Here is a 19,481-nt window from a genome sequence, read left to right as displayed (position 1 = left end):
GGCACAGACTGTGAGAGCCGCCAATAAACGCAGGATTAAGAGTCCAAGGTATTGTTGCGGCCAGAGAGTGTGGCTTTCCACTCGCAACCTTCCTCTTACGACAGCTTCTCGTAAGTTGACTCCGCGGTTCATTGGTCCGTTCCGTGTCTCCCAGGTCGTCAATCCTGTCGCTGTGCGACTGCTTCTTCCGCGACATCTTCGTCGCGTCCATCCTGTCTTCCATGTCTCCTGTGTCAAGCCCTTTCTTCGCACCCCCGTTCGTCTTCCCTCCCCCCTCCCGTCCTTGTCGAGAGCGCACCTATTTACAAGGTACGTAAGATCATGGACATGCGTTCTCGGGGACGGGGTCACCAATACTTAGTGGATTGGGAGGGTTACGGTCCTGAGGAGAGGAGTTGGGTTCCGTCTCGGGACGTGCTGGACCGTTCGCTTATTGATGATTTCCTCCGTTGCCGCCAGGGTTCCTCCTCGAGTGCGCCAGGAGGCGCTCGGTGAGTGGGGGTACTGTCATGTTTTGTCATTAATTATCATGTCTTGTCCCTGTGCTTCCCCTTCTATTCGTTTCCCTCTGCTGGTCTTATTAGGTTCTTTCCCTCTTTCTATCCCTCTCTCTCCCCTCCCTCTCTCACTCTCTCGCTCTCTCTTCTCTCTATCGTTCCGTTCCTGCTCCCAGCTGTTCCTATTCCCCTAATCAATCATTTAGTCTTCCCACACCTGTTCCCGATCCTTTTCCCTGATTAGTGTCCCTATTTCTCTCCTTGTTTTCCGTTCCTGCCCTGTCGGATCCTTGTCTATATTCACCGTGCTGTGTCTATGTTTTGCCCTGTCGTGTCGTGTTTCCCTCAGATGCTGCGTGGTGAGCAGGTGTCTGAGTCTGCTAGGTTCAAGTGCCTTCCCGAGGCAACCTGCAGTTCTCGATCAAGTCTCCAGTCTGTTCTCGTCTTTACGAGTAGTATTATGCCTTTTGTTTTGTTAAGTATCTTACTGGATTAAAAACTCTGTTTTCGCCAAGTCGCTTTTGGGTCCTCATTCACCTGCATAACACCAGGCACGACTCCAACACCATCGTTAAGTTTGCAGATGATCCAACAGTGGTAGGCCTGATCACTGACAACGACGAGACAGCCTATAGGGAGGAGGTCAGAGACCTGGCTGGGTGGTGCCAGAATAACAACCTCTCCCTCAACGTAATCAAGACAAAGGAGATAATTGTGGACTACAGGAAAATAAGGACTGAGCACGCCCCCATTCTCATCAACGGGGCTGTAGTGGAGCAGGTTGAGAGCTTCAAGTTCCTTCGTGTCCACAACACCAACAAACTAGAGTGGTCCAAACACACCAAGACAGTCGTGAAGAGGGTACGACAAAGCCTATGCCACCTCAGGTAACTTAAAAGATTTGTCATGGGTCCTCAGATCCTCAAAAGGTTCTACAGCTGCAACATCAAGAGCGTCCTGGTTGCTACACTGCCTGGTACGGCAGCTGCTCAGACTCCGACCGCAAGGCACTACAGAGGGTAGTGCGTAAGGCCCAGTACATCACTGAGGCTACGCTGCCTGCCATCCAGAACCTCTATATCAGGCAGTGTCAGAGGAAGGCCCTAAAAATTGTCAAAGACTCCAGACACCCCAGTCATAGACTGTTCTCTCTGCTACCGCATGGCAAGCGGTACCGGAGCACCAAGTCTAGAACCAAAAGGCTTGTCAACAGCTTTACCCCCAAGCCATAAGACTCCTGAACAGCTAATCAAATGGCTACCCTATGCATTGTGTCCAGCCCCCCCCCAACCCCTCTTTGAGGCAGCTGCTACTCTCTGTTTGTCATCCATGCATAGTCACTTTAACGAACCCTATATGTACATATTACCTCAAATAGCCCCAACTAACCGGTGCACCTGCACATTGACTCTGTACCAGTAACACCTGTACCTCCTTACTGTTGTTTTTTTAACAGTTTTTTTCCATTTCTTTTTTTGCTTATATATTGTTTACCTAATACCTATTTTTTACTTAAAAACTGCACCGTTGGTTAAGGGCTTGTAAGTAAGCATTTCACTGTAAGGTGAATAACATTTGATTTGATTTGATTTGAAACAAATACAGACTCCCTTGTAGGAATTGAGTTTCAGTCATTATTCAGACAGGCAGTTATATTTAATTTTATTAGGCTACTATGACATGATTCAAGAACCTACGTGTACGTTGCCATAATTAATGTGGCTGGATAAAGAGTCGCCTTTTACGCACCAATTAGGCCAATGCGTAAATTAGTAAAGGCTATCAAGTGAAACGTATACATTCCTCTCTAGTTTTGTTTCTCCGTAATAGCCTACATTTAACGAGTAAACATGAGCCATATTAGCCTACGTTAGTTGTATGCGGGCATAACTGGACATCACCAAATATAACTCATAGTTTGCATATGCATATGAGGAATAAGAATAACGCGTCAAAAACTGGCACATTTGGATTCCAAACTGTGTATCAATTTGCACTGATTTGACAATGGAGATAATCAATGGTTGTTAATAAGACATTTACAGAAGGACTCCCAACCCCATGCACCTTACCAACAACACATGCGCACATACAAAAACCTTCGTTTTCATTGGGTTCTGTGATTGGACATACAACAACCTGCCACTGGAATGGCGTCACGGTGTGCAAAAATTGTCACCAGAGGATGCGCGCACGAAGTGAGTAGGCTAGAGCTCGGAGGACTAGGGAAGGAGACGGACTAGGGGAGAAGACGGTGCGTATTAATGCAATGATAGGTCGGACAGATGAGGAGCGAGAGCGCGAGTTATCTAGACATAGCATACGCACGTGGAGGGAAAGATAGAACTGAAGACTGAAAAATGGGGATTAAAGAAAAATAGTTCTTAATCTAGGACTTAAACACAAGTAAGCTATAGCGGCATCACTGCACACAGACAGGGTATCTTAGATAAGGATAGATTGCACCTTTCAAGGAATCTGTTCTCTCGTCATGTCCATGGTCTGCCTGCTGCCTTGGATGTGTCTGGTTTGCTGGTGGTCACCTTTTACTTACAATTATCGGATTTTTGTTGTGCATTGATTATAAATAGGCGTGCGCTTCTGGCATCGAGTACATTATAATATATTGGGGCATATGTTATTTATTTACATCGAATAGAAAAGTAGCCGACATTCTTGTCGGAAGTGTTATAACATTTACATTTACATTTAAGTCATTTAGCAGACGCTCTTATCCAGAGCGACTTACAATGTACTGTGCAATTTTGAGTAGACTAATAGATTAGAATACTGTGATTTTCCTATCCAGGCTATAGCCTTGCTTTTGATGTGAATATAGCCCTTGATTCGGAACTAGGTCATTGGCAAGAACTCTCAATAAAAGTGACCAGGCCTAGGGGCACACAAAGGCAACTCGACAATCATATTACTAGCGTTTGAATTCTGGTCTATTATATAGCATAGTCCTTCTTTTCTATCTTGTATGTTTGTAAACGGGTGGGTGGTTTGTAAATCGGAACGTGCTTGAACTGAAGACAGCATGAGGGCCGAGTCCTACGCGATATATTCGCCATATCATGCGTTATAGCCGCGCTATCTCAAATTCAGTTTCACGTCCAAGTCATCCTCTAAATATGCTAAACTTCTAAACAGTGACATATAGACAAATCATTCAGTCTTTAAAAATACTTTTCACTAAGTCTAATAGTGTTGTTGTTCTTAAAATACAAAACAAACAATGGTTCGTATTGCGACTAGGAAGAACTTGTGAGCCTAGGTCTGCTTTTGATTGTCTTTATTCACATTTAGTTAGTTTGATTACAGACAAGGAACTCTTAAGTTTGGTTGTTGTTCAGTAAATTGTATATTAATGGATAGAAGGAAAATAACTGTCCAAATGCAAACCAAATCAGTAGGCCCTATGCAGCCTACACCCTTACACAACTAATGAGTCATTTAGTAAATCAAATGTAAGCTATTCACATCTCTTTGAGTCATATTGCCTATTTTCAGTGGAAGTTTAATAGTTTATTTCTGTGTAAGCATTGTCCATTAATATTAGCCTAATGAAATGTAACAAAGCACCTGTTGGAGAGGACCTGTTGGCGCTATCCTCTCATGCCAATTAATCAACACTCGTAACATCACATTTACTGAATTACTTACTAAGAATACAATTATCATTTTCAAGATATAACGCAGTCTACTTTACTAGACTATGATTTGATACTAGACACACCAGGAAATGTTTTTTTCTGTCTCTGAGATAAATGAAAAGCTTTGACAAGGAAACCTCTCCAAAATCTCCACAATGCTGTGGCGATATCTTCTAAATTAAGATAAGACACTTGATTAATTTAATTCAGGCGACAGATCATTTATATATAGGCCCAACATAACCAAGTCCCATGCGCACATTATACAAACTATCTTGATCGTAGAACAATAAATTAGCCACTTTGTTCGAACTGAGTTGGTTTGGATATATTTTCCCCCCTTCAATTAAAGGCAATCACATTTTTTTACTCACATCGAGTGTAACCCTATACGTTTTCTAGCCTACCTGTTGATGAACTTCCTAATAATGATTAGAAAACTAAATATAATCGAATGATAGGCCTATGCCTATCAATGATAAGGTCAATCAGTGTAGGCCTTTTTGTTGCCATAGCCTGAAAGATATATTGTAATAACAGGCCTAACTGTATAAACGCCACTCACTTATAGTCAATGTTTATTCAGGTCTATCTTGTCCTTATTGGTCCTTTAAAAATGAATTTGATGACTCGCTGTCAGTGTCCTGTCCTCACGCCACATGAACATCTCCGAATAGAATATATGGACATCTCTAGAATATAATAGAATATTTTCCCCAGTTATTTTCGGCCGTCATTGGTAAAAGGACATTTATTATGGTCATAACAAATTTAAATCATATCTATCATTCCTTCCTCTCTCAAGGTGTCGGATGAAGCACGTCATCACTACCGCTCACCAATCGGTCATGAGTACGAGGCAGCAAGACAATGTAGTCTACGAAAATGCATGTAAACCGGAGGTCGGTTTCTGTCTTTGGTTATCTAGCTGTATGAGTATTAAATACCTGTCATAAAGCTAGATAACCGAAAGTAGAAATTACTTCCACATTCACGGTCAGGTAGGAAATAAGGCCTAGGGTATACCTACAACTAATTAGGCCTTCTAACAAGTTTCGCCAAGTTCCACCTCAAAGGTAAGCAACACGTCATGTGGTTAATTGTAAAAACAATAAACGTATTTGTTGTCACAATGCTTGCAATGTAATTTGTTAGACATTATTGTGTTTTTAATATTTATGGTTACAAATATAATCAAACAAAATCAACAATTGATTTGAAATGGCTGCCTTTTTTATTTCAGTAAACAACATATGAGCAGAAGTAAGCCTACTTTTATCCGAACTCTGACATCGTGAACATTCCTTAATGTATGCCCGCCTCGACTGGCTTGAGGACATTTGTTCGTTTTTCTAGGCCTTTTTGGCTGTTTCCTTTGTGGTAAGGGTGTGCGCTACTCTTATGACCATGTTTGTGGCCAAATAAGGACTACAGGCCTCTCTTTACCTTTAACACTTTTCGAATAAGGTAATCTAAATACCACGTCTTTGCCTTTTTGATAATGGCTAAGGCTGCCATAAAAGTTATTACAACAAGCACATGACTCGATTACATTTGTGAATATAGGGCTATGCTTATTAGGGCCCGATGTTGGTTTGTGGCATTAGTCGCAGTCACTGACGAGGTATGAATCTGTTTCGATGTGTTTGGATTAGTTTGTGTTCTCGAGGCGATTATCCACCGAGTCTGCCAACGCGGGAGCTATCCATTCAGGCCGTTCTAGAACATGGTGCTGAATGCAAAACAACTCGCTCTCTCTGGCTGCGTATTAAGTTAAACCGCCACGTTCAACCACCACCCTGCCAGCACTCTGCCATGGCCACGATTCACACCTTCTAATTTAAATGAATCTCTTACATTTTGGCAACAAAAATATTACAGTGTGCCTATTCCTTATTCAAGCCATTAGGAAAACGAAAAATTAAAGGATGCTTGAAAGAATAGCCAAATAAGAGTCTAGGCTAAACCTGCCAGTGAAGCACTACGTGTTCTAGGCAGTGTAGGCTATTTGAATATGCAATACACTAGAAATGCAACTAAATGTGAATGGTATAGGTAAGCCTACTCTAAGAATACACCCATAGGTAAGAAAAACACTTGCAGACTGCAGTTACAATTGAAGTGTCTGAGACCTTGGGCGTAATTCTACCAATACATTGTGTCCTCTCAATAACAAGGGCAGGGACATCCAGGATACAGGGCTCGCACTTCTTAACTTTCTACTTCACCTACTTTGTGTGCTTTGGCCGGAGAATTAAGCAACTGAGATTGTAAAGCCTAGAGAGCACTAAAGTGAGATGAGTTTTCATTCATCCCTTTTAACTACCTGCTGCAGCAGGCTCACTGTCAGCCCAGGCCGGGCTAATTGCTTTGATTCAGATAGGGAGATTGGATTTATGTCAAAGTCCTAGTTCTTTTCCCTTGCATGCCTGGAACGAGCTTTCACTCAGTGTGGTCTTTACAGTATAGTCAGGGCATTCTGTACGCCATCACAAAGTCTTGCAATAGTATAGATTTCCTTTGATTTCGTTAATTGTGGTGTTGTTAGCTTGGGTGGATGATGTAATAAGGATGACTTGGGGAGAAATTCCTGGGAGAGGCGTGCATGTGTTATCCGTACTAGCTTTAAATCCTTTAAATCCTGCATCAGTCATCATGCACAGGTAATGGGTTAAGATATTGACCAACAGCATGCTGGGTTCTGCACATGTCAGTCACACACTGTTACTGTACATCTCCAGCTGTATCAATGTAATACATGAGTCAGACAACTCCTCAGGCAGCCAAAAAATAAAAAGCACATCTGTGTAAGTAGAGTGTGTATAGATGTATGTCATAAAATAATTAGATGAAAGCAGAATGGGTTTCTGTAGTGTCATTTTTAAATGCTCTATATGTTAACATTTTAAGGAACTAGAGGAATTGTGCGTCCACATTTGTCTCTTAAAAATAATCTGAAGAGGGAGTTGCCATGGCTTTGAAAAGGGTAATAATCACCAAATATCATGGTGTATGTTTTTCTCGTCCACCTGCTTTCTCCACAGGTGACTTGTTCACAACTTGGTGCGATCAAGGAGCACAAAAAGGGGACAGAATCACTGCAAAAAGAGAAATAGGAGGATGAAACTATCTGGCAATTGCCAACCCCTATCCCAACACCCCACCCCCTTCACCCACCAGCCTCTAATGTCATCTGTACTGCCAACAGGGAGACAAGAGAGGGGACAAAGACTATGCCTGATCCCCGCCGGATGGGTGCTGAAAGAGGAGAGAAAGGAGCCATCTTGGGAGACGTTGCCGCGGTACCTAAAATGGCTGGGCTGGCACACGAGGTGAGTTGCATCATGGTCCTCTGTTGGGTACCAGAGGTGGGAGTGGGAATGGGGGTGAAAAATTGTTAGGGGGTGGTGAAGAGAGAGGGGGGGTATTCCCTATTTCCTCCCACATCACACATGGCCTTCTACTATTAATTAAAATAGAAGGGGTTGGGGCAAGGAGAAGGAGGCAGGGGGCTGGGTGGCAAACAAAATGAATGAGCTGGCACCGATTGGAGGATTGCAGGAAGCCTACAATTTTCTCTTGGCTGCGTTTTACTCTTTACGGTAGAGGAAGGAAGGCCTATTCCTCCCGCTCAAATAGGATATGCTATTCTGAGAAGACCGTGATTATGTTATAGAATATTTTAAAGGAGCAGTGCAGTCAAAAACGTGTTTCCTTAAAAAAATAAAGATATTTCCACACTATGACGTCAAAATAACACTCTGAAATTGTGAAAAATATGATCATGGAATTTCAGCCTGTTCAGGTGGGATGGAATTTTTGTCCCATAAGCATGACATCACAATCTGATCAGATCTGACCAATAACCAGTCCATCTTTTATATGCATATGGCTCCTCATTCTTTGAAGGGGTAAGTGAGGTAAAAATAAAAAACTCAGTCGGGGTCTCAACGAGTTAGAATAGTAGAATATGCAAGGTGCAAATTCTAAATTTCATTGTGCATCAACAGTTTTTCTCTAGTTATATCAGTCATTGATAACCAATTAATTAGCCCATGTTAGCGAAAAATGTTTTTGATTGCTAAGTTCATTTAACTGCCAGCTATCAAAACGTGTTATCATAGTCAAATTATCAGCCAGGGCGGCCCCCTATTTATTTTGTTAATCAGTCTCACTCAGAAATCATATTAAAATCAAACATTCCTCTCCACCTCATGTCAAAATAAGTACAATTGGATGAAATGTGTTGTAAAATTGCAAAATATTCTCTCCGCCCCATGGCAGAATGTGTAGAATTGCATCAAACTTGCTTTAAAACTGCAAGATTTTCTCTACCCCCCATGACAAAATGTGTAGGATTGCATGAAATGAACTCTTAAAGTTAAAACATTTATCTTCGCTGTCAAGAGGGGGGGGGCACTCGTCTGTCGCCCACATGATCAGACTGAGCCTTTCAATGGCAAAAGGAGGCTCAGGAAAATAAATGAGAAGAAATAGTTTGAGTTATTTACATGAAATAAACAGACATAGTGATTTATTAGACATACAGTGATGATTAAAACAATGATATGAAAAAGACTACGGGCAGGGACATTTTGTTCTGAAAGGCTTAGTGCTCTCGGGAAGTAGTCTAGTGTGGGTTGTGTTGATGGTTGTCCTGCTTGATGCAAATAGTTTGCAACGAGGGATTTTGAATGGGGTTTAAAATGTTTCATTGATAATCTACAACAGATACCTGCTAAATACATTTTTCTATAAGATTCATTCTTAATCTTAGTTGTTTTTTTCTCATGAAAACGTTTTTGTTCAGATGAAGACTAATATAGTGCTCCAAATTATACAGTACAGTTGTAGTATCTTACTACATCAAACTCACATGTACCTACTGTGTAATTAAATGATGAATGCTATGGAATAATTATTCAGATATTGTGTGAGATTATCAAACAAACATCAAGGACAATTTACAAAGTTATGCTCATACTTGGCTGTTACTTGCCATTCCCAAATTATTAATTGATTCATATTAATCTATATTAATCTTTTTAAGAATCAAGTTTATGTATGTGGGGTGTGTGTGTGTGTGCGTGCATCTGTGTGAGCATACTTTACTAGCAAATTACTACCTAATTTCTGTATACTCTACTCCCAAATATTAATGATGAGACATGTAAGGGAGCTATTATAATCACAAAAACTGTAGAAATAGCATTGCCTACATTGCGCAACTGGCTTGATTTATGAATGAAGTGCACAGACAGAGATGGTCAGACATGCAAAACACACGCACAAACACGCACAAGCACACACCAAAATCAGACTTAAGTCTGGTATAAATGCCACCCTGTGCCCCTGGCGGTTCCTGCATCAACCTGAAACGGGGGCAAGAGAGAGAGAGAGCGAAAAGCAGAGAGGCCAAGAGAGAGAGTCTGCATTAAGGGCCAATGTGTGCAGCTGCAGCCTGCGTTCGTGTGTTAATGAACAGAGGCCTGCGTTTTCACATTATTATTCATCCCCACTCTCTCTCCCCCTCAAAGGCTGTTCACCCCCCCCCCCCCAAAAAAAACTATCCCCACTATTGTGAGGGCTGGTGGTGAGGTGAGGCCTGGGCCTGGAGGGCCGGGGGGGCAGGGTGGGAAAGGCCCTCCAGACTAGACTATGAGCAGATGCCACAGACATTAGAATGTTTTAACCGATCAGGAGAGTCTTGTGAGCGACTGGGTTTAATGTGTATGTGGTGTGTGTTTTAATATGTGCATTTGATATGTTGATTGGATGTGTGAGGAGTGGTGGGTGGGGTTAGGTTCACACACTAGAGTGCCACCTGACTGGGTTCATTAGTCTATTCAGTCTGCTCTGCATGACTGAGAGGGACATTGCTGTGGACTGGGAAATACTTTGACAAACGTATAGGAGATTTGACTGCCGTTATACAGTATGTACGCTAACAATGTACACAATATACACAAGCCGGCAAAGGGATATGATAGAAATATAAGTCACATTACAGGTGAAATGTTACTCATCACTATTGTTTTGTTGTTGCTTTAGTGGTAAAATAGATTTAAGTCTGAGACAAAAAAAAGGCAGGGAGTGTTTCAGTGTTATCAGTGGATCTGACGTGTTTCCTCTCTGCCAAGCTCTCCTCCTCTACCTCATTTTATCTCTGGGGTGCATGGAGCAGGTTCCACAGAGGAACCAGGTATAGATAGAGAAAACCCACTGAGACCACTGGATGTATCAGAGGGAATCTAATGGTATAGTAGTTCATTTGGTTGAAGTAGATGAAAAGTGATGTATTGAATGACTGAGTACTTTCAGCGGACCTGCAAGGTGTGTTGAAACAGCTGACTCATCATCCATCTCCTTCATCATGCAGGTTTAATGAATGTCTCATTTATATTTACAAAGCTGGTTTCCCAGAACAGCATTATGACTAGTCCTGGACTAAAAGGAACTAGTAGAGATTCTCCATTGAGTATGCTTTTCAGTCCAGGAATAGACATAATCTAGGTCCAGGAAACCGGCCCATAGAGTATTACCCTTCTTCTTCAGATGAATGATGCGCACAGCTCTTTATATACTGTAACTGTGTTAGGCCTGTCTCTCTTATATACTGCATATGTGAAACTATAAAGGGGACAGAAAGAGAGAGAGAATTCACTCAGATGACACTTCATCGCTTTTCTATAAGAGTGGTACTACTGTGTTATAGCAAACAAAGAGAGGAAGAAAATATGTCTGACAGACAATCTGCTTTTGAACAGACTAAAAACAGCTATAGAACGCCACTTTGAAATGTCGACAGTTGCTCATCGAAAAGAGGTAAAAGACATATTGGTGGAAAGGAGAGGAAAGAGAGGGGCAGGGAGAGGCTGAAGGATGCTAAGAGGGAGGGAGAGAGACACATGATAGTGTGTATAGGGTGAGTGGCCATGTTTCTTTCCCTCCGCCTCCCCGCGTGGAGCAGAAGCTACTGTAAGCAGAGTAACAGCGAGGCGCAAGCTCAATCAAAAGACCTGTATGCGTTTAATTGCATGTCAGTAATGGAGAATTAGGGGGAGTTATTGAGGGTGTGTCTGTGTGTCTGTGTGTGTGGTGGGATGGGGTGGGGGGGGTCAGCTCTATGTGACAGATGCTACAGTCGTCGGCACAGTGGCCAAAGAGAGTCAGCGACCGAGGCAGATTTGTGAGGCAATCTAAATGTATTCATGGTCACTATACTAGCATTTAAAGGAGACAGGTGTTTCTTTCAAATACTGGATGCATGCATTCAAAAGGTATTTAGACCCCCCACCCAGCCTCAGTACTGTCCAGGCACATCTGTTCAGTGTTCACAGACAAACAATGTTCCCCTGTGTGTTTTCTTTAATGAGTCACTAAGCCATATTTGCATTTAGGAAAGAACACAGTTAGTTCATATAAAATACATTCTGTTCTACAGTTCCAGTTCATGGGAATTTGGTATAGAAGTAAAACATAAACTTCTATCTGAACAGAAAATCAACTATAACAGAAAATACCAAAGTGATCCAAAACATGTCAAATGTGGTATAGTTTGAGAGTTGACCTATGAGCTGAAGTGATTTCATTATAACACATCAGTATTGAGGTGTGTAAGGAGGAATACTTTAATTTTAAACCCCAGTTTTCAATCAAAATGGTGGCCATGTCCAATCAGTGATTGGTCAGAGAGGTCAGTGGCACTAAGACATGGTTTAAGAACCATTTGGGATCATAGTTTCCGCAAGATTACCCCTCCCGTGTATGGATACATCAGCCAAAATGTTCCTTTAATCTCTGAACAAACGTAATTTACATATAGGGCCCTCAAACTCAACTCTGGACCTCGAAGCCAGTTCCACTGCATTTTTTCATCAGAGACTGATTTAGACCTGGGACACCAAATGGGTGCAATTCATTATCAGGTAGAACCAAAAACCAGCTGGCTCCGGACCTCGTAGGGTAAGAGTTGAATGCTCCTGGTATAGGGGAGCGACTGTATATGTTTTGGTGACCGCCACGGATGACTGTGTGTGTCCTGAAAAGGAAGGGAAGAAATTAGAGATATTGTAGCCTTGCATTAATTGAATCGTAGTACTGTTGTTTGAGCGTTTAGGATAAAGTATTATTTAATGTTTGGAGGTATTTCAGTGAGGGAGAGTCATACCATAAACTGATCTTGTGTGTTCCCACAGTTCCCATTCTGTACGTGAGTAATGGAGCCCACAAACAGTTAATGAAATAAGTACATCTCCCAAGTTACCTCTCTGGATTCACCTCTCGCTGTGTGGATAGTATTAATGTTTTAATGGCTCACTGTGATATATATTAAGCCTGGCTCACGTCTGTGTGTGTGTGTGTGGGGGGGGTCCAATGTGGGTCAGGCTGGCCTCATCAGGGCTCCCTAATACAACTCTGGCCGGTAGTAATCTAGCACAAAGCCTTGTCTTTAAGTATCTTATAGAGGAATACACAGGAGAAGTTTCCACATCCAGGGCTTTTCAGATTATGTCTGTCTGCCCCCAGAGTCCCGGAGCAGGGATCTTCTGTGCTCTAATGAAAGTAGAGGAGAATTAGGTGACTGAGCTTTTAATACAGTACTCATATTATAATCACACTAGGGGAAGATGGAGTTTGGAGGTGGGGTGGTGGGAGGTCTTGAGAGTGACCTGTTTCTTTCTTTGCATGTTCTTAATCTGATTGAAGATGTACAGCTACTGTATAGTACTATCTACAGTTCTGTAATGATTGTGCGATCCCTCAGAAATACTGCAGATTTGCAAGTGAGGAACACTTAGGAAGAGGAGTCTCAGTTTCAGTCTTAAGTATAGCACTGTATAGATTTGTAGCTCTCAGTCCTTGCTGATACTGCATACTGGTTCCTTCTCCATTTTGATCATTGTGCTACTGATTCTAGATTATTATCTGATTTGGATCATTATTTGACAGATCAAATATCCACGTCTGGTCAGGTGATGCAATGCGCATGCTTTTTTGTTTCAACGTATTCTTGTAGTATAGGTCAAGTTCGTCAAGCTCAAGTTCATGGCTGCCAAGCTGTCTGGTCTCTGGCCAGTGGGAGAGGTGGTCTTGGAGGTGGTGGGGTGGGGGGGGGGGTGCCCTTTGACCCCTGTGGAGGTTGCTAAGGAAGGGAAGCCAGCTGGCTCAGCAATGCACCCGTGAAAAGGCCAAGCTGTCAGAGCTGTCTAAATGGGTGGGAGTAGGCTGCACATCAGCCCCCCCCAATACACACACACACACAAACGCACACTCACAGAAGGCACAGGGCCAGAGCTTTGGAATGTCAGCTCTGAGGGAAGGACTGCTTTATGTTCATCAGACACCTCCTTACCATAACTCCAGTCTACCCTCCCACCACCTCCACCCCAAGTTCAGACACACAGTCTAGTCCCCCATAAGCACACAGTCTTCCCCCAAACCCCAAATACTCAGTCTACGCTCCATAGCTCCAGTCTGGCCCCTCCCTCAGTCTACCCCTCTGTAGATCTTTGTAGGGTACCCCCCCCCCACACCTTTGATCCCTGTCTAGACTCAGCACCCTCACCCTATAGAAGAGAATTCATACATCCTCCACCCTGTAATCTAACTTTTTCCTCTGCCACTCACTGCATGCTTTACCTACGTATATTTGAGGTAGTATGCTTCTGTTGTATTGTATTATATTGTTGTGTTGAATTGAGAAGTATTTGGATGGCATAAAACTCTAGTGTTACAGAACCACCTTATGGATGTGGTAATACCAGCCAGAGAGAACTTTCACTTTTCAGTGTATAATAACTGGTATGTCAGTCTATTTGTTTGAGTGTTTGTGTTTGTGAGTCTGTGCGTGTGTGTTTCTGTAAGTGCATGTACAGGCCTTTTGCGCATGTATTTCTACACCTCTCTCTGTTTGTATGCGGGTGTGGTTGTTCATGGTTGTTCCCCTTCAGGGGAGGGGTCTGGCGAATAAAAGGGCCTCTATTTGCATATGTTGCATGCTGTCTGACGAGAGGGAGCAGTCAAAAAATATATCAGAGGTGGACAAAGAGAGCAAGGACAAACCCTGCATTGTGGGGTTGGAGACAGAAAGGGACTGTTTGAATGGGGGAGTGGATGAACATTGACAGAGAAAGAGTCTGGACCGGCTCCCTGAAGTGATTAAAGCCTACAGAGCTCCATGTATACAGAGTTCAAATGGAGAGGAACAACATGCAATACAGTGCATGCAGGGCCTATTTGCAGAAAGGGGGGAAAATACTGTTTGCGTTTCAGTGCATTTCAGTTTGCATTTCAGATTTGAATAAATGTCTGGAAGTGTCTAAAATGAATAAAAGATCAATAAAAGATAAAGATAAATTATGTTTATGTCGTGTAAATAAAGAGGTTGCTATCATGTTGACCAAGGATCTGGCTTTGTTATGGGTTGTGTACGTGTTTCGGGTAGGCAGAAAATGCATAAAATACAATCCCGTAGGTTGTCTTTCTTCTTAATTAAGCATCTGAGCTTGCTATTAGCTTGCCAATATGGAAACTATTCCAGATATTGTTGTTCATAATGCTGTTTGTTTGTCAGATATGTGTGGGCTGCAGTTCTATTAAATGGGTGAAAGTGGGCTGCAGTTATGTTAAATGGGTGAAAGTGGGCTGCAGGTCTATTAAATGGGTGAAAGTGGGCTGCAGTTCTGTTAAATGGGTGAAAGTGGGCTGCAGTTCTGTTAAATGGGTGAAAGTGGGCTGCAGTATTGTTAAATGGGTGAGAGTGGACTGTAGTTCTATTAAATGGGTGTGAGTGAACTGCAGTACTGTTAAATGGGTGAGAGTGGACTGCAGTACTGTTAAATGGGTGAGAGTGGAGTGCAGTTCTGTTAAATGGGTGAGAGTGGACTGCAGTTCTGTTAAATGGGTGAGAGTGGGCTGCAGTTCTGTTAATTGGGTGAGAGTGGGCTGCAGTACTGTTAAATGGGTGAGAGTGGGCTGCAGTACTGTTAAATGGGTGAGAGTGGGCTGCAGTTCTGTTAAATGGGTGAGAGTGGGCTGCAGCACTGTTAAATGGGTGAGAGTGGGCTGCAGTTCTGTTAAATGGGTGAGAGTGGACTGCAGTACTGTTAAATGGGTGAGAGTGGGCTGCAGTTCTGTTAAATGGGTGAGAGTGGGCTGCAGTACTGTTAAATGGGTGAGAGTGGGCTGCAGTTCTGTTAAATGGGTGAGAGTGGGCTGCAGTACTGTTAAATGGGTGAGAGTGGGCTGCAGTTCTGTTAAATGGGTGAGTGTGGGCTGCAGTACTGTTAAATGGGTGAGAGTGGGCTGCAGTACTGTTACATTGGTGGGTTCAATGTCCGGTTTGGAGGACAAGGTAGACTGAAGAAGTGAGTGGAATCAAAAAAGGTTTTGTTTTGGGTCTCTGTACTATTCCCCTTTTTTGTGAAAAATGTATGCATTATATACACTACATGACCAAAAGTATGTGGACGTCTCATTCTAAACTTGTGGCCATTTATATGGAGCTGGTCCCCCCTTTGCTGCTATAACAGCCTCCAGTCTTCTGGGAAGGCTTTCCACTAGATGTTGGAACATTGCTGCAGGGACTTGCTTTCACTTACCCACAAAAGTATTAATGAGCATGAATGATTTTGGGCAATTAGGCCTGGCTCACAGTCTTCATTCCAATTCAACCCAAAGGTGTTAAATGAAGTTTAGGTCAGGGCTCTGTGCAGGCCAGTCAAGTTCTTCTAAACCGATCTTGACAAATCATTTCTGTATGGACCTCGCTTTCTGCACGGGGGCATTGACATGCTGAAACAGGATAGGGCCATCTCCAAACTGTTCCACAAAGTTGAAGCACAGAATAGTGTAGAATGTCATTGTATGCTGTAGTATTAAGATTTCCCTTCACTGGAACTAAGGAGCCTAGCCGAACCATAAAAAACAGCCCCACACCATTATTCCTCCTCTACCAAACTTTACAGTTGGCACTATGCATTCGGGCAGATAGCGTTCTCCTGGCTACCGCCAAACCCAGAGTCGTTCCTCGGACTGCCAGATGGTGAAGCGTGATTCATCACTCCAGAGAATGCGTTTCCACTGCCCCAGAGTCCAATGGTGGCACGCTTTACACCACCCCAGCTGACGCTTGGCATTGCGCATGGTGATCTTAGGTTTGGGTGTGGCTGCTCAGCCTTGGAAACCCATTTCATGAAGCTCCCGACGAACAGTTATTGTGCTGATGTTGCATCCAGAGGCAGTTTGGAAATCGGTAGTGAGTGTTGCTACCAAGGACAAATTATTTTTACGCACTTCTTGCTTCAGCACTCTGCGGTCTCATTCAGTGAGTTGCGTGGCCTACCACTTCACGGCTGAGCCTTTGTTGCTCCTAGACGTTTCCACTTCACAATAACAGCACTTATAGTTGACCGGAGTAGCTCTAGCAGGGCAGAAATTTGACAAACTGACTTGTTGGAAAGGTGGCATCCTATGACAGTGCCATGTTGAAAGTCACTGAGCTCTTCAGTAAGGCCATTCTACTGCCAATGTTTGTCTATGGGGATTGCATGGCTGTGTCCTCGATTTTATCCACCTGTCAGCAACTGGTGTAGCTGAAATAGCCGAATCATCTAATTTGAAGGGGTGTCCAAATACTTATTTATACACAGTACCCGTCAAAAGTTTGGACACATTTACTCATTCAAGGGTTATTCTTTTTTTAAACTATTTTCTACATTTAGAATAATAGTGAAGACATAACAACTATGAAATAACATATATGGAATCATGTAGCAACCAAAAAAGTGTTAAATGAAAATATATTTTAGATTCCTAAAAGTAGCCACCCTGTCGTTGATGACAGCTTTGCACACTCTTGGCATTTTCTCAACCAGCTTCATGAGGAATGCTTTTCCAACAGTCTTGAAGGAGTTCCCACATATACTGAGCACTTGTTGGCTGCTTTTCCTTCACTCATCCCAAACCATCTCAATTGGGTTGAGGTCAGGTGATTGTGGAGGCCAGGTCATCTGATGCAGCACTCCATCACTCTCTTTCTTGGTCCAATAGCCCTTACACAGCCTGGAGGTGTGTTTTGGGTAATTGTCCTGTTGAAAAACAAATGATAGTCCCACTAAGCCCAAACCAGATGGGATGGCGTATCGCTGCAGAATGCTGTGGTAGCTGATTAAGTGTACCTTGAATTCTAAATAAATCACTGACAGTGTCACCAGCAAAGCACCCCACACCATCACACCTCCTCCTCCATGATTCACGGTGGGAACCACACATGCGGAGATCATCCATCTACCTACTTTGCGTCAAATTTGGACTCATCAGACTAAAGGACAGATTTCCACCGGTCTTATGTCCATTGCTCATGTTTCTTGGCCCAAGCAAGTCTCTTCTTATTGGTGTCCTTTAGTATCTTGTTTCTTTGCAGAAATTTAACCATGAAGGCCTGAGTCACGCAGTCTCCTCTGAACTGTTGATGTTGAGATGTGTCTGTTACTTGAACTCTGTGAAGCATTTATTTGGGCTGCAATCTAAGGTGCATTTAACTCTGCAGCAGAGGTATTTCTGGGTCATCCTTTCCTGTTGCGTTCCTCATGAGAGCCAGTTTAATCATAGTGCTTGATGGTTTTTGCGACTGCACTTAATGAAACTTTCAAAGTTCTTGAAATGTTCTTAAAGTAATGATGGACTGATGGACTGTTTTTTCTCTTAGGCAGAGCAACCAAACAGTGGCAGGGTAGCCTAGTGGTTAGAGTGTTGGACTAGTAACCGAAAGGTTGCATGTTCAAATTCCCTAGCTGACAAGGTACAAATCTGTTGTTCTGCCCCTGAACAAGGCAGTTAACCCACTGTTCCTAGGCCATCATTGAAAATAAGAATTTGATCTTAACTGACTTGTATAGTTAAATAAAGATACAATTAGCTTATTTGAGCTGTTCTTGCTATAATATAGACTTGGTCTTTTACCAAATAGGGCTATTTTCTATATACCACACCTACCTTGTAACAGCACAGCTGATTGGCTCAAACACATTAAGAAGGAAAGGAATTCCACAAGGTAACTTTTAACAAGGCGCACCTGCTAATTGAAATGCATTCCAGGTGACTACATCATGAAGCTGGTTGAGAGAATCCTAAAAGTGTGCAATGCTGTCATTAAGGCTACTTTGAAGAATCTCAAATATAAAGCATTTTTTGATTAGATTAACACTTTTTTGGTTACTACATGATTCCATGTGTGTTATTTCATAGTTTTGATGTCTTCACTATTATTCTACAATGTAGAAAAATAGTAAAAATAGATAAAAACCCTTGAATGAGTAGGTTTGTTCAAACTTTTGTCTTTTACTGTATAGTGTATGTGTGTGTTCTTAATAATTATTTCTGTCATATTCTCAGGTCTGGATATGGAGTCGTCAGGATTCTGCATACCCTATTGGGGATCCTGGTATGGACCAAACAACCATTAGACCGTTAAAACCATCTCTGTCACTGTCATAGTCAGTTTATACATCTGGCATGAGGAGCTACAGTAGCCTACACTGTTCACAGAACCAGAGGACCACAACAAGCTAGAGGGAAGACTATGGAAGATTATGCAAGAGGATGCTTAAAATATACTTTGGCAAAAATCACAAGAGACTAGAAAATACTGGAGAAATCTGATATTTTTTCATGGAATACATTCACACATTCACTCTTTCTTGAATTTGTTGTGCTTTCACTGATTCAATGTAATAATAATAATGAAAAACATAAACACACTTATGTTCTCAAGTCACAAGTGACATTCAAACTCTGCTGTGTATGTGTGTGTGTGTGTGTGTGTGTGTGTGTGTGTGTGTGTGTGTGTGTGTGTGTGTGTGTGTGTGTGTGTGTGTGTGTGTGTGTGTGTGTGTGTGTGTGTGTGTGTGTGTGTGTGTGTGTGTGTGTGTGTGTGTGTGTGTGTGTGTGTGTCTGTGTGTGTGTCCGTGTGTCCGTGTGTCCGTGTGTCCGTGTGTCCGTGTGTCTGTGTGTGTGTGTGTGTGTGCGCGCATGCGTGCGTGGCATTGCTCTTTACAAACCCTGAAGAAAGTGATTCCACATTGTTGTCAATTAAATTATGTACAATGATCATTTGTGTCTTGCTTCATGTTCATCAATTTTTTAAGGGATAGTAAATGTAGAGAACCAAAAGAACACTTTGGGTGGGGAGTGGGCCTAAGGACACCTGCCTCAAACTAGAATGATAAAAGTAGCACAGGGGTATGGGTGATAAAAACAATTGTAATATAGGCTACCATGCTGAGAGAAACCCACCTCTTTGGAGCTGGCCATAGTGCAAAGCAAA

At 42.5% G+C, this 19,481-nt stretch overlaps 1 long non-coding RNA gene across 2 annotated transcripts; it reads left to right on the top strand.

Moving 5' to 3' along the window:
- Positions 1-2,712: 2,712 nt before the first annotated feature.
- LOC123992810 lies at positions 2,713-19,030 on the top strand. Of its 2 annotated transcripts, none has more exons than XR_006831314.1 (3): positions 2,713-2,751; positions 7,362-7,485; positions 18,551-19,030. It is a non-coding gene; the product is annotated as an uncharacterized LOC123992810 (long non-coding RNA). The 2 variants fall into 2 exon arrangements; XR_006831312.1 differs by lacking the exon at positions 2,713-2,751 and adding an exon at positions 5,129-5,229 and having other exon boundaries at positions 18,551-19,028.
- The last annotated feature ends 451 nt before the right edge of the window (positions 19,031-19,481 follow it).

Source organism: Oncorhynchus gorbuscha, linkage group LG02, assembly GCF_021184085.1.
Source record: "Oncorhynchus gorbuscha isolate QuinsamMale2020 ecotype Even-year linkage group LG02, OgorEven_v1.0, whole genome shotgun sequence".
Classification (NCBI taxonomy): domain Eukaryota; kingdom Metazoa; phylum Chordata; class Actinopteri; order Salmoniformes; family Salmonidae; genus Oncorhynchus; species Oncorhynchus gorbuscha.
Note: the sequence above shows the minus strand (reverse complement) of the source record. Positions and strands in the feature narration are given on the sequence as shown.